This window comes from Anomaloglossus baeobatrachus, chromosome 2, assembly GCF_048569485.1.
Source record: "Anomaloglossus baeobatrachus isolate aAnoBae1 chromosome 2, aAnoBae1.hap1, whole genome shotgun sequence".
In the NCBI taxonomy this organism is placed as follows: domain Eukaryota; kingdom Metazoa; phylum Chordata; class Amphibia; order Anura; family Aromobatidae; genus Anomaloglossus; species Anomaloglossus baeobatrachus.
This window is the reverse complement of record NC_134354.1, coordinates 497,499,906-497,516,312: the sequence shown is the minus strand read 5'-3', so window position 1 is coordinate 497,516,312 and position 16,407 is coordinate 497,499,906.

Below are 16,407 nucleotides of genomic sequence, written 5' to 3'. Positions count from 1 at the left end.
GCAGCGGCGGTCAGCGCGGCAGTCCCCATACACTAACACACTCAGCGACGCTGCAGTGTGTAAAGGCACAAACGCAGTCAGCGCCGCGGTCCCCGGTGCACTAGCATACCCAGCAATGCTGGAGTGTTGCTGTGCGCGGTCCCCACGGGGACACAGAGTACCTCAAAGTAGCAGGGCCATGTCCCTGAACGATACTCGGCTCCTATCCAGCAGAGTCCTCAGGAGCTGTGGATGGAGCACGGTCTCATGTGCCTGGAGACCGATAGGATCCCACTTCACCCAGAGCCCTAAGGGGGATGGGGAAGGAAAACAGCATGTGGGCTCCAGCCTCCGTACCCGCAATGGATACCTCAACCTTAACAACACCGCCGACAAGAGTGGGGTGAGAAGGGAGCATGCTGGGGGCCCTGTTATGGGCCCTCTTTTCTTCCATCCGACATAGTCAGCAGCTGCTGCTGACTAAGCTGTGGAGCTATGCGTGGATGTCTGCCTCCTTCGCACAAAGCATAAAAACTGAGGAGCCCGTGGCAGCACGGGGGGTGTATAGGCTGAAGGGGAGGGGCTTTACACTTTTAGTGTAATACTTTGTGTGGCCTCCGGAGGCATAGCTATACACCCAATTGTCTGGGTCTCCCAATGGAGCGCCAAAGAAAAAAAAGGATCACACACTCATTACAAAAGCTTTGCTAGCCTGGAAACAATTAAAAAAAAAAGCATCGCACTTGCATTGCACACTGACCTAACGTGAACTAAAATCGGCCGAGTTTTTTTCATGCAACTCGGACCGATTTTACATGCATAAGTGTGTTTCCAGCCTAAGCAGGAGCGATGCTGGGCTGTGACGAGCGGTGAAACGCCGCCCATAGCCCAGTCACTCAGGGAGACTGAGGCTTGCCGCGGTGATGTCAGGTCAACTGGAAGTTGACCTGACATCACTGGAGCCCGGGGGTCACCTGATGGGGATGAGCGGACTGCGATAGCGCTGCTCAGAGGCACAATTGGCTGATCAAGGTGTTTCAAAAAAGCCTTCCCTCCTCAGTTTGAGATGTGGCCACTATTGCAGAGCAGCGAACCACCTCTTAAAGTAACTTGACTGCTTTCCTGATTTTTGCCTATCACCAGTGTTTATATTCCTGTTCAATAGGGGAGTGTGCAACAAATGTTTCATTCTTAATAGATCTTACAACCTGTATTCCCATCTGTAGGATCCCGGTTTGTGGGGTAAATAGAAAAAGCAACAATGGGAAAAAGCTTTGTTCAAAGAAGCCTCAAAATGGGCCAGTTCTGAAGTGTTTAATGTTTTTATGTTAAATGTTTTTTCCTTCCACCTTTTTATATTTTTTTTTCCTTACATCATTAACTTACTATCTTCTTAAAGTAATAAAAAAATGACTAATTTCACACTGGTCAGCAAGACATATTTGACTCATAGTTCCTGCTCTTAACAGATTTTTGAGCTGTCGTTATCATCACAGACAGGATTTGAATGATAACTAAGCAGTCACTTTTAACAATAGGTGATGGCGACAGCTCACATCTATTGTGCTGATTAAAGGATGCTAAGATACTACAAACAAATAGGGATAGTGGCGTTCTTTTGCTGCTAATATCCATCTGGTTGCAGAAATTAACAGTAGGCAAGAGTCTTAATATTCAGCCTATTGGCTGGTGTGAAATGGCAAGATTTTACCTTTTTTTTTTTTTTTTTATATATATATATATATATATATATATATATTTATATATTAATATAAAAAAATACATTATCAAAGGTTTTGAAAAAGAAAAGAAATTTAACATAGATAATTTAAACAATTTGCTGATGGCGCATTCCCTTTTACTGTGCTAAGAAAAAGTGTAGAGTATTGCCCATACCAACTTTTTTAGAGCCTATATAAAATAAATGGTCTGTTTTTAAATAAAGAAATAAATATCAGTTAAGACAGTAGCTGATGAGCTGTAGTAGAATAAATTGTCCTCTTGAACTTTTATAGCCATAACAGCCATAGGTAGGAAATAAGTTGCTGATTGCTTGGGTCTGACTATTGGGATTTCCTGCAATCCCAATATTGGGCAGTCTTGTCTTAAATTGAGCAGATATATGCCATATTTAAAATAAATAAATAATTGGGAGGAAAATGTGGGTGTCACAGCTGCAGGAAGCTGGCGGTGGCAGCTGCAGTGAATGTTTTATTTCCCCATTAAAGGAAATGAACATTCACTGCTCTCCACGCCCATTATCCCTCCCACCTCTAGGTACCAAGGTCAGTGATTGTGAAGATTTTTTATTTTCGCTGACCTTGGAGCTAAGAGGTGGGCAGGATTATGGGCATGGGGAGCTGTCAATGTTAATTTCCTTTTAATTGGGAAATTAATATTCACTGCCTTCTTCCTGCAGCAGGGACCCTGCTACTGCCTTCACCGTCTGTGACTATCATGTGCTGCCCGTCACACGTGGAGTCAGTTGCAAGCATCAGAAGAGGACGCCATGCGCCTGTGGAGCGGGGGGAAGGTGAGTAAAATAGTTTATTTTTATGTGTGTGTGGAATAACGGGAGACACACAGTAAAATATTTCACAAAAGTGAATATCCTCACATTTTTGTAAATATTTATTATATATTTTCATGGCAAAACATTGAAGATATGACACTTTGATACAATGTAAAGTAGTCAGTGTACAGCTTGAATAACCATGTAAATTTGGTGAGCCCTCTAAATAAATTGTGCCCAATTAGTCATTTTCCCTTCCCTTTAGCATGTGTGTTACAAGATGTTAGGTGGGAATGGGGAGTAGATGTCTTACATTTGGTGTTATTGCTCACACTCTCTCATACTGGTCACTGGAAGTTAAACATGGCACCTCATGGTAAAAAATTCTGAGTATCTGAAAAAAAATTGTTGCTCTAAGTAAAGATGACCTAGGCTATAAGAAGACTTACAACTCCTTGAAACTGAGCTGCAGCACGGTGGCCAAGACCATATAGCGGCTTAACAAGACAGGTTCCACTCAGAACAGGCCTCGGAAGGTCGACCAAAGAAGTTGTGTGCACATGCTCCGTGTCCTATTCAGGGTTGTTTTTTCAAAATAGACATACGAGTGCTGCCAGGTTTTTAACACCTAATCTGAGAGCAGCATAATGCAGGGGCAGAGATCCTGATCCCAGCATTGTTTCACTTACTGGGCTACTTAGTGTAGTTTTCATAAAATCACTGTTTAATCAGCAATAGATTAGCGGACTCCTTGGCGTGCTGCCAGGTAGTCCAGCATATTCATGAACTCTGTATATAGTGCTGGCCAAAATTATTGGCACCCCTGCAATTCTGTCAGATAATACTCAGTTTCTTCTTGAAAATGATTGCAATTACAAATTCTTTGGTATTATCTTCATTTATTTTGCTTGCAATGAAAAAACACAAAAGAGAATGAAACAAAAATCAAATCATTGATCATTTCACACAAAACTCCAAAAATGGGCCAGACAAAAGTATTGGCACCCTTAGCCTAATACTTGGTTGCACAACCTTTAGCCAAAATAACTGCGAACAACCGCTTCCAGTAGCCATCAATGAGTTTCTTACAATGCTCTCCTGGAATTTTAGACCATTCTTCTTTGGCAAACTGCTCCAGGTCCCTGAGATTTGAAGGGTGCCTTCTCCAAACTGCCATTTTGAGATCTCTCCACGGGTGTTCTATGAGATTCAGGTCTGGACTCATTGTTGGCCACTTTAGTAGTCTCCAGTGCTTTCTCTCAAACCATTTTCTAGTGCTTTTTGAAGTGTGTTTTTGGTCATTGTCCTGCTGGAAGACCCTTGACCTCTGAGGGAGACCCAGCTTTCTCACACTGGGTCCTACATTATGCTGCAAAATTTGTTGGTAGTCTTCAGACTTCATAATGCCATGCACACGGTCAAGCAGTCCAGTGCCAGAGGCAGCAAAGCAACCCCAAAACATCAGGGAACCTCCGCCATGTTTGACTGTAGGGACCGTATTCTTTCCTTTGAATGCCTCTTTTTTTTTTCCTGTAAACTCTATGTTGATGGCTTTTCCCAAAAAGCTCTACTTTTGTCTCATCTGACCAGAGAACATTCTTCCAAAACGTTTTAGGCTTTCTCAGGTAAGTTTTGGCAAACTCCAGCCTGGCTTTTTTATGTCTTGGGGTAAGAAGTGGGGTCTTCTTGGGTATCCTACCATACAGTCCCTTTTCATTCAGACGCCGATGGATAGTACGGGTTGACACTGTTTTACCCTCGAACTGCAGGGCAGCTTGAACTTGTTTGGATGTTAGTCGAGGTTCTTTATCCACCATCCGCACAAGCTTGCGTTGAAATTTCTCGGCAATTTTTCTTTTCCTTCCGCATCTAGGGAGGTTGGCCACAGTGCCATGGGCTTTAAACTTCTTGATGACACTGTGCACCGTAGACACAGGAACTTTCAGGTCTTTGGAGATGGACTTGTAGCCTTGAGATTGCTCATGCTTCCTCACAATTTGGATTCTCAAGTCCTCAGACAGTTCTTTGGTCTTCTTTCTTTTCTCCATGCTCAATGTGGTACACACAAGGACACAGGACAGAGGTTGAGTCAACTTTAATCCATATCAACTGGCTGCAAGTGTGATTTAGTTATTGCCAACACCTGTTAGGTGCCACAGGTAAGTTACAGGTGCTGTTAATTACACAAATTAGAGAAGTATCACATGATTTTTCAAACAGTGCCAATACTTTTGTCCACCCCCTTTTTTTTATCTTTGGTGTGGAATTATATCCAATTTGGCTTTTTGACAATTTGTTTTTATTTTTTTTCATTGAAGACAAATTAAATGAAAATAATAATACCAAAGAATTTGCGATTGCAATCATTTGCAAGAATAAACTGAGTATTATCTGACAGAATTGCAGGGGTGCCAATACTTTTGGCCAGCACTGTAACTGTTAGGCTATGTGCGCACGTTGCGTTTTTCACGCAGTGTTTTAAACTGCAGTGTAAACGCATGCGTTCTGTCTCCAGCAAAGTCTGAGAATTTTGCAAATTCCATGCGCATGTTGCGTTTTAAAACGCAGTGTTTTGGATGCCAAATTTTTGACAAAATCGATGCGTTCTAAAAAGCAACATGTCACTTCTTTTGTCCATTTTGAATGTTTTTCCCACTCTGTCTATGGCAGAGCCAGCATCCAGAACGCATGAATTCTGCATCCATTCCACATTGAAAATACATCCAAAACGCAGCTTTTTGGCTGCGTTTTGAAATGCACATGCAGTAACAAAACGTCGCAGAATATTTGTCACGGCAGAACGCAACGTGCGCACATACCCTTAGAAATGCAGCAGATAAAACATTGACTTTCTAAAATTGACAGCAAACCGCTGAGTAAGTGACACATCGCTGGAATCAGGATCTCTCTCTCTCTACATTATGCTGCTCTCACATAAGATAGCAAAAATCTGGTGACAGATTCTTTTTGAAGGTGTGAATGGTCTGTAAGTGCTCAGACCATACACCCCACACTGCATCAAATTGGTTCAGATGGTGTCAAGTGTGTGGTGGCAACCAGGTGAGGAATACGAAGACGTGTTGCGTACAGTCAAGCACGGTGGTGGGAGTGTCATGGTTTAGAATAAATGAATGCTGCCGTCTGTGGGAAGCTACATTAAAGGAACCATGAAGCCAACATGTACTGTGACATACTGAAGCTAAGGAAACTGGGCCGCAGGGCAGTAATCAAACAAAATTATACTTCTAAGATGACCACTGCTTGCTAAAGAAACTGACGGTAAAGGTGATGGGACTGGCCAAGCATGTCTACAGACCTAAACCCTATTAAGCATCTATGGGGCACCCTGAAACGGCAGGTGGAGGAGCGCAAGGGTTCTAACAACCATCATCTCTGTAATGTCCTGAAGGAGTGGAAGAGGATTCTACTGGCAACCTGTGAAGCTCTATTTAACTCCATGCCCAAGAGAGTTAGGACAGTGCTTGAATAAAACAGTATCATTTTTTCCTTCTACATTGCACTAGTTCCTATAAAACACCTGAAGGGTTAATAAACTTCTTGGATGTGGCTTTAAGCACTTTGAGAAGTGCAGGTATCACTTTTGGGTATTTTCTGTCACATAGGCCCCTCAAAGTCATTTTAAATGTCATGTGGTCCATAAAAAATGGGTTTGTAAATTTATTTGGAAAATGTGAAATTACTGATAAACTTGTAGCCACGCTAACAAAAAAAAGTTATGTTTCAAAAATGGTGCTGATGTAAAGTAGACATGGTAAATATTTAATAAAAAAAGAAAGGTGGCTTGTTCGTTGATCTCAATAAAACCACCAATACAAATGCCAATACCAACACAGGATGAGCAAGTCTCCACAACACACACATATCTATAGCAGCAATGTCATATTGGCATAAAATAAAACATTCAGTTGATCCAATACCACTTAGAAACCGACAGTACCAATGAAAAACAAACAGTCTAGGATGCACAATATAAAGAAAGATAAATTGGATACTTGCAAGCTCAAAAAATATGAATATATAAAAAGCGTGTTTACAAACAGTGAAGGTACAGTATTTGTGCGTATGTATGATTAGCTTCGTTGGTAGCTCCTGTGTCTCCGTGATCGTACCATGGAGACTGGAGTAGATAGAAGTAATCAGGTACTGTGAGGTTCGCTATGAAATCGTCGGACCGAGGCTACTTCAGCACCGCTGATACCTTGTCTGGATCCATACTCGGGCCCTTGTCCAAGATTATGTAGCCTACGAAAGGCAGGGAAGACCGCTCAAAGAGGCACTTCTCGTATTTGGCATAGAGATGGTTCTACCTTAAGGTGGCTTTACACGCTACGATATCGTTAATGTTTTATCGTCGGGGTCACATTGTTAGTGATGCACATCCGGCGTCATTAACGATATCTCAGCGTGTGACACTTACCAGCGACCCTAAGCGACCTCAAAAATGGTGAAAATCGTTCACCATGGAGAGGTCGTCCCAAACTCAAAAATCGGTAAGGGTTGTTCACCCACGTTGTTCATCGCTCATGCGGCAGCATGCATCGCTATGTGTGACACCGCAGGAGCGAGGAACGTCTCCTTACCTGCCACCGGCCGCAATGTGGAAGGAAGAAGGTGGGCGGGATGTTACGTCCCGCTCATCTCCGCTTTGATTGGCCGGCCGCTTAGTGATGTTGCGGTGACGCCGAATGTCCCTCCCCCTTGAGGGAGGGATTGTTCGGCAGTCACAGCGACGACAACGACCAGGTAAGTGCGTGTGATGCTGCCGTAGCGATAATGTTCGCAGCGGCAGCGATCACACGATATCACATGGGCGACGGGGGCGGGTACTTACACGCTCGATATCGCTAGAAATTGCTAGCAATATTGTAGCGTGTAAAGCCACCTTTAGTCTCTGCAGCACCTGGCAAACGTCTCTCCTGCGTGTGGGCAGATTGGGGGAAATCTCAGAATACATCGTTGACAAATCCCTGGAAGACCACTGAGGCATTGCTGAACTTTAAAGGCATTACCCGATACTCATAGTGGCCATGACAGGTATTAAAGACTGTCTTCCATTCGTCACCCAACCGTATCCGGACGAGGTTGTACGCAACACGGAGGTTGAGTTTGGAGAAAATCCTCGAACCTCAGAGCCGGTCGAAGAATTCTGATATAAGTGGCAGTGGGTATTCATTCTTTACCATAATTTGGTTGAGACCTCTATACATGGCCGAAGAGACCCGTTCTTTTTCTTTACAAAGAAGAATCCAGCTTCGGCCAGGGAAGCGGACATTTAGATGAATCCTCTTGCCAGATTTTTCATAATGTACTCGGATATGGCTTGAGTCTCAGCCTGAGACAGAGGGTAGATACAACCATGAGGAGGAGTGGAACCAGGAAGGAGGTTGATAGGACAGTCACACAGCTTATGTGAAGGCAGGGTCTCTGCCTCTTTTTTGTCAAAGATGTCTGTGTAGGTCCAGTAGGTGGACAGCAGACCCAGAACATTAGAGGGTTTCACAGGCAGCCAAGCAGGTTGCATAGAAACGAGAAACTTTCATGGCAAGAGTGACCCCACCTGCGTACCTCTCCAGATCTCAAGTCCAAAACCAGTTAATGGATCCATAGCCACAGCAGGCCCAGTAATAGTGGTTGAGACATCCCCAGCAATATGTGAAGGGCGATTTTTTTTTTTCCGGATGCAGCATTCTCACATGAAGGTCAACCTCCTCAGTGTAGAACTGGATGGACTCGGACAGAGGTTTTCTATGTACCGACAGAACAGTAATAGGAGTTTGAAGCTGACTAATAGGAATCTGATACCGATCCACTGTGGACTGGTGTATAAAAGTTCCATCAGCATTAGAGTCCAGTAGAGCCATCTCGGAGAACCGGGAGTTGCCACTAGTTACGAACACAGTTCTATATATACAGAAAGAGAGGTGAAGAGGAGTTCCTTTCGCCTAGGGCAGCCTTTCCTACCGACCCTAGGTTGGGCAGTTTCCTGGCTATTTAGGACAAAAGCGGATCAGGTGCGTAGAACTTCCACAGTAGAAGCACCCTTCAAAGGTGCAGTCTATCTAACAGAAAAAATTGGCGGGATTCACTTGATCTACCTCTATGGGCTCTGAGGAAGCAGCAGAGGCTACAGGTAGTTGCATGATAGACCTCTGGAATGAAGGAGCCAAGCTCAACGACCTCTTCTCCCGGTTCGTCTTTCTGAATCATTCTTGCAACCAAAGGTCGATGCGGATAACCAGTCGTCCAGAGAAGATGGCACATCTCAACCCACCAGCTCCTCCTTTTATTCTTCCAGACAATCCTTCCCAGAATATAGCCACCTGTGATTCGTTATTCCAGCCTAGTTCAGAGGACAACAGGGTGCAGAATCGGATCGCATATTGGTCTATGGTGAGACTCCCATGGCAGAGTCTGAGCAGCGAGGATGTGGTCGAAGAAACTAGACCCGGCTTGTCGAACTCCTTGCAAAATGTCTCCCAAGAAGACCGACAGGATCTGGATGATTATATTATGATTAGATCATCTCTCTCCCAGTTGGTTGATCTAAGCCAGGGTTTCACCACTCAGGTGCAATATCATAAGGCCACCTTGGTCCGATCCGAGGAGAACAGATTTGACAGCAGTTCGAAGAGCAGAGAGCACTGGCTCATGATGCCCATGAATACTTTAGGATCACCGTCAAACTAAGGAGGGGACATCAGATGAAGACCTAAATTTGTAGCCAGATTCTTGCTGGTGTACCGCAGCCGTTACTGCGTTCGACAAAGACATGGCTTGAAAGTGGGTGTCCAGTGACCGAAGATGAGTCGGCATCTGGTCCTGTTGTTCACATTGCCGGATCACCTCTTGCTGGAAGGCGGTGAATTGAGCGAGACTGGTGCCAGCTTTTTCCATGGCCTGGGCAAACTGTTATGCTCACCAGGCGAGAACGGGGTTAGTGGATCCACTGGACCGAAGGTAGCGATCACTGGCTTGGAGCGAACTGAATTGGCCTCCTAGTTTGCACTAAAGCAACCGGAGGTGGTGACAGGCACACACGCTGTTAGGTAGCCGGCAGAGGGCAGTCTTCGAGATCAACGGCAGCTGGCGCCATGGATACACACAGTCTGAATGTAGAAGCAGAAGGCGGTGTCGTGGAATCAGCTGGGATGGATGCAGTAGCAGTGACTGACGTGGATACTTGCAGGAGCGGAAGCGGATATCGTAGGAGGCGACTGGCGTAGATACTTACAATAGAAGAAAAAAATAATCCAGCTTCCGTAATAATATAAAATCTTGTACAAGCTTTATTTTAAAGGACGTAAAAAATACTTGTCATTACAGGGGACAAAATAGGGAGCCCATGTGCAGCTACGCATTTCAAACGCTACCTGCGTTCTTTGTCAAGCCTGAGATGCTTCATAGCAGCGGATATCATTGGATGCGATCAATGTAGATACTTGCAGCAGCAGATATAGTGGAAGTGGCCGGTGTGGATAGTTGCAGCAGTGGACTTCGCATGCACTGAAACACAGATAGGAATCAGGAACAGCACACAGCACAATAACAGCAGCACACAAAGGGTCCTGAGAGCTAGCAACATACACCGTGTGCAGAATTATTAAGCAAGTTGTATTTTAGAGGATTTTTTTTATTATTGATCAACAACTATGTTCTCAATCAACCCAAAAGACTCATAAATATCAAAGCTTAATATTTTTGGAAGTTGGAGTGGGGATTTTTTAGATTTGGCTATCTTAGGAGGATATCTGTTTCTGCAGGTAACTATTACAGTACGGAATTATTAGGCAACTTAATAAAAACCAAATATATTCCAATATCACTTATTTATTTTCACCAGGTAAACCAATATAATTGCACAAAATTTAAAAATAAACATTTATGACATGCAAAAACAAAACCCCAAAAAATGAGTGACCAATATAGCCACCTTTCTTTATGATGACACTCAACAGCCTACCATCCATAGATTCTGTCAGTTGCTTGATCTGTTTACGATCAACATTGCGTGCAGCAGCCACCACAGCCTCCCAGACACTGTTCTGAGAGGTGTACTGTTTTCCCTCCCTGTAGATCTCACATTTTATGATGGACCTCAGGTTCTCTATGGGGTTCAGATCAGGTGAACAAGGGAGCCATGTCATTATTTTTTCATCTTTTAGACCTTTACTGGCCAGCCACGCTGTGGAGTAGTTGGATGCATGTAATGAAGCATTGTCCTGCATGAAAATCATGTTTTTCTTGAACGATACCGACTTTTTCCTATACCCCTGCTTGAAGAAGTTGTCTTCCAGAAACTGGCAGTAGGTCTGGGAGTTGAGCTTCACTCCATCCTCAACCCGAAAAGGTCCCACAAGTTCATCTTTGATGATACCAGCCCATACCAGTACCCCACCTCCACCTTGCTGGCGTCTGAGTCAGAGTGGAGCTCTCTGCCCTTTACTAATCCAGCCTCTGGCCCATCCATCTGGCCCATCAAGAGTCACTCTCATTTCATCAGTCCATAAAACCTTTGAAAAATCAGTCTTAAGATATTTCTTGGCCCAGTCTTGACGTTTTACCTTATGTTTCTTGTTCAAAGGTGGTCGTTTTTCAGCCTTCCTTACCTTGGCCATGTCCCTGAGTATGGCACACCTTGTACTTTTTGATACTCCAGTAACGTTGCAGCTCTGAAATATGGCCAAACTGGTGGCAAATGACATTTTGGTAGCTTCACGCTTGATTTTCCTCAATTCATGGGCAGTTATTGCGCCTTTTTTTGCCCAACACGCTTCTTGCGACCCTGTTGGCTATTTGCCATGAAACGCTTGATTGTTCGATGATCACGCTTCAAAAGTTTGGCAATTTCAAGACTGCTGCATCTCTCTGCAAGACATCTCATAATTTTGGACTTTTCAGAGCCCGTCAAATCTCTTTCTGACCCATTTTGCGAAAGAAAAGGAAGTTGCTAATAATTAAGCACACCTTATATAGGGTGTTGATGTCATTACTCCACACCCGTCCTCATTACAGAGATGCACATCACCTAATTTACTTAATTGATAGTTGTCTCTCAAGCCTATACAGCTTGAAGTAGGACAACATGTATAAAAATTATCATGTGATCAAAATACTCATTTGCCTAATAATTCTGCACACAGTGTATATGAAGGACTATGAGGGCTACCTTATACATGGACTATGGGGGTGCATTATAAAACATGGAGGACTATGGGGGTATATTATAATACATGCAGGACTATGGTGGCTGCATTATAATATATGGATGACTATGTGGTGCAGTATAATATATGGAGGACAATGGGGTGCAGTATAATACATGGAGGACTATGGGATGCAGTATAATATATGGAGGACTATGGGGTGAATTACATAACTTGGATGGCTATGGGAGTTGTATTATAATAATTAGAGGGCTCTGAAAGCTACCTTATACATGGAGGACTATGGGAAATGCATTATAATTCATGGAGAACTATGGGGTGCATTCTAATAATATGAATGGTTACGTGGGAGCCATTATAATATTTGGAGAACTATATACAAGGGGGGACAAAGACACAACCTTGGGATGGGAAAGTTTTGTGCTGAGGGAAAGAGGCTCTTTCCCTCAGTACCCAGCTTTCCGATGCTCTGATATGGGAAAGCTGGGTGCTGAGGGAAATATATATATCAGAGCATGGAAAACCTGTGTGCTAAGGTAAAGATGTATAGCAGAGCATAGGGAAGCTGGGTGCTGATGACAAGATGGATATCAGAACATAGGAAATCTGGGTGATGATAGAAAAAGGGATTTCAGATCATGGGAAACCTGGGTGCTGAGGGAAAGGGCCAAGTGTCAACGTCATTATCCCGTACCCCGAGTATTAGCTTCATTATTCCATACCTCGAGTGTCAGTGTCATTATCCAGTACCCCGTGTGTCTGTGTTAAGGGGTGTTGTCCAAACTTTGCACTGGGGCCCATCAAACTCTAGTTACACCACTGCTCGGTACAGAGATGACTAGATCACAGTTGTTGCACTGAGGTTCATGATTTCTGGGCACTGTACTGTCTATAAGGTCAGAGTCACACTGGCGTACGACTCGAGAAAATCTCGCATTGCCATCAGCTTCATGTTAAACAATGCTGCAGCTCTATGATTTTTTCTTCAGTCCCAATGGAACTGAGGAAAAAATGGCAGCATGCTGCGATTGCAGGGAGTCTAGACTCACTTGCACCCATACAAATCTATGGGTGCATGTGAAACATCGCACTGCACTCGGATGACATCTGGATATACGCAGAGACAAGTAATGGAGAAGATGGAGACATTAATCCTTCCCTCTCCTCTGCACCTGTGATCCAATCGCTGGATCGAATCACAGAATGACACTCAGCTCACACTCGCAGCAGAGCCTGATCCGATAGCCATTAGCATATCGTATCTGTTGCCTTATGTTAGTGTGGCTCTGGCCCAAGGAAATCCCTCTGTACAGCAACTCCATTCTAGTTTTCTCAGTAAAGATGACTAGATCAGAGTTGCTGCGCTGAGGCTCATGTCTTACCTCCCAGTACTGTCTATAAGGATACGCTCACTTGAGCGTTGAAATCGGACGAGTGCAATCCGAGAAAATCTCGCATTGCACTCTGACTAATGTTAATCAATGAGGGAGAGCAGTTGGTTAGCTTTTCTCGCATCCAGATTCTGGATGCGAAAAAAAACGGCAGCATGCTGCGATTTTCTGCTAGAGCCGTATCCCTCGTACCCATTCAAGTGAATGGGTGCGAGAGAAACATCGGACTGCACTCGGATGTTATCCCAGTGCAGTGCGATATACAACAGGCTGACAATGGAGGAGATGGGGGGATTAATCCCTCCCTCTCCTCAGCAGCACCCGCCCGTCGTGTGGGTCCAGCCTAAGGAACGTCCTCTGTACAGTAACTCCATTGTATCTCACTACAGAGGTGACTAGATCGGAGTTGCTGCAATAAGGCTCATGACTTTTGAGTTCACTGTACCGTCTATAAGGACGTCTGATGTACAGCAACTCCATTATAGATGTTTCAGAACAGAGAACACTAGATCGGAGTTGTTGCACCTAGGTCCATGATTTCTGGGTACTGTCTATAAGGACGTCCTCTTTGCAGCAACTCAATTCTAGCTGTCTCACAACAGAAATGACTAGATCGGAGTTGCTGCACTGAGGTTCATGACTTATGAGCTCACAGTACTGTGTGTAAGGATGGTCTCAACCAGTCGATGCTTGCGTTTTGAGATTGTACAGATGTGCGTAGATGTTTGAATAAGCCCTTATACAGATTAGATGAAGGCTCCCATAGACATAGGGCTAAGCTCTAAGGTCACCAGGATCAGACAACAATCTGACGTGTATGGGGGGCTTCCCGACTTTCCGACAGAATGGATGTCAAGAGAGGGTAGGAACTGGAGTGTTAGAATTCCACTTGTTGATCCTTTTGTTCTCTTCAAAGAAAAGCCACCACCAGAGGAGCCCGACATCTGCTCTCTGATAGAGAACACAAGTACATTTGTCCGAGCACTTCTGTATGTGATAGTCAAGAGAGAGCTGTCAGCCAAACAATTGTAGGGATTGGTTGTTTATGAACCTTAAGGCTATGTGCGCACGTGTGCGTAATTCATGCAGTTACGCTGCGCTTTGTAGCGCAGCGTAACTGCATGCGTCCTGCGTCCCCTGCACAGTCTATGGAGATTGTGCAGGGGCCGTGAGCACGTGGCGTTTTAGAGCGCAGCGCTTTGGCTTCTGCCGAAGCGCTGCGTTCTAAGAAGTGACATGTCACTTCTTCCGTGCGCTTTGCCGGCAGCCCCTGCTCTGTCTATGGCAGGAGCTGCAGGCAGAGCGCATGGAATCGGCTTTTTTTTTTTTTCACTACGGACATTTCTGCAGCGATTTAAAGCGCACATGTGCTCTTCAGATCGCTGCAGAAATTTCTGCAGTGACTGTACGCAACGTGCGCACATAGCCTAAAGGGTTTGTGTAGTGAAAACAAGTTATCACCTATTCATGGTCTTGGTCAGGGGTCTCTAACTTAGCTGGCTGTATGGGCCGCATATAGAAAAAAAATTGAGAGGGGCCGCATTCTTTGCAGGACAAAGTGACATTTTTAATTTTCCATGATTTTTTTTCTATACATCCTTGGATCACTTTTTTTTTAATTTGTTGCTTGTTTATTATAACAACCCTGCACTTGTTTGTTTAGTTAAGTTTATATATATATATATATATATATATATATATATATATATATATATAAAAAAAAGCATTTTTAATGGTGCAAAAAAAAATGTCATGCTTTATTTTGAATTTTATCACCTTCTTGTAATATTGTTTTTCAAAATTAGCAACATCATATAATAATCTTAGCCAACATCTTGTAGTAATGTCCCCATCTGTGTGCCCTGTAGTAATTGTCCCCCATCCTTCTGGTATTGTGTCCATCCTTGTAGTATTGTGCCCAGTAGTATTGTGCTCATCCTTGTGGTATTGTGCCCAGTAGTATTGTGCTCATCCTTGTGGTATTGTGCCCATCCTTCTAATATTGTGCTCATCCTTGTAATGGTGCCCAGTAGTATTGTGCCCATCCTTGTAGTATTGTGCCCAGTAGTATTGTGCTCATCCTTGTGGTATTGTGCCCAGTAGTATTGTGCGCATCCTTGTGGTATTGTGCCCATCCCTGTAATATTGTGCTCATCATTGTGGTATTGTGCCCAGTAGTATTGTGCTCATCCTTGTGGTATTGTGCCCATCCTTGTAATATTGTGCTCATCTCCTTGTAATGGAGCCCAGTAGTATTGTGCCCATCCTTATAGTATTGTTCCCAGTAGTTTTATGCCCATCCTTGTAGTATTGTGCGCTGGCCCTGTAGTACTGTGCCCAGCAGTATTGTGCTCATCCTTGTGTCCTGCAGTATTGTGCCCTGCAGTATTGTGCTCATCCTTGTAGAATTGTGCCCTGCAGTACTGTGCCCATCCTTGTGACCTGCAGTATTGCACCCATCCTTGTGGTATTGTGGCCATCCTTTAGTAATGCGCAAAAAAAAAATTCTCACCTTTCCTCCATTCCCTGTTTGCCCACGATCAGGGTTTGCAGAGTACAGTGGATGTGATTTCTAAAAATCCCATACTCACTGTGCTTGTGCGGCCAGCAGTGAAAACTGACCTACGGTGGGGCTTGCAGAGGCCGCAGCATGTGAATTTATGGGAGAACACAGCGAGGAGACCGCAGCGCTCTGAACCCTGATCACGGGCACGGGCAGCTGCGGTCTCCTAAGGAGGAGACTTGCGGCCCCTGATCATGACCACGTACCTGCTTGTGCAGCCCGCAGCTCTATGCCCGGGGCTGCCGCTGGCAGGGCTTTACTACAATTGAATCATTTCCAGTGCCGCGCAGAGGAGCTGTCTGCATTATACCAATGCCTACCGCCGGCCAATCAGATGCAAGGAGGTGATATCATACAGCAACGTCACTTCCTTGCATCTGATTGGCGGGCAGCAGCCATTAGTAAAATAAAAAAAGAGGGGATTGGGAGTCATAGCCCAAAATAAACACGAGATTTAAACAAATATCTTGCAAAAGTATAAACATTTTTGTTTCAAATTACATTATAGCAAGATAGAGTTAATTCAAAAACATTATTGTACAGAAGACATACAAATTTAACCCCTTAGTGATGGAGCTAATTTTCACCTTAATGACCAGACCAAATTTTGCAATTCTGACCAGTGTCACTTCATGAGGTTATTACTCTAGAACTTTTCAACGGATCCCGGTGATTCTGAGATTGTTTTTTCGTCACATATTGGACTTCATGTTAGTACCAAATTTAGGACAATATTTTTTGCGTTTATTTATAAAAAAAAAATTTAATTTTGGCAAA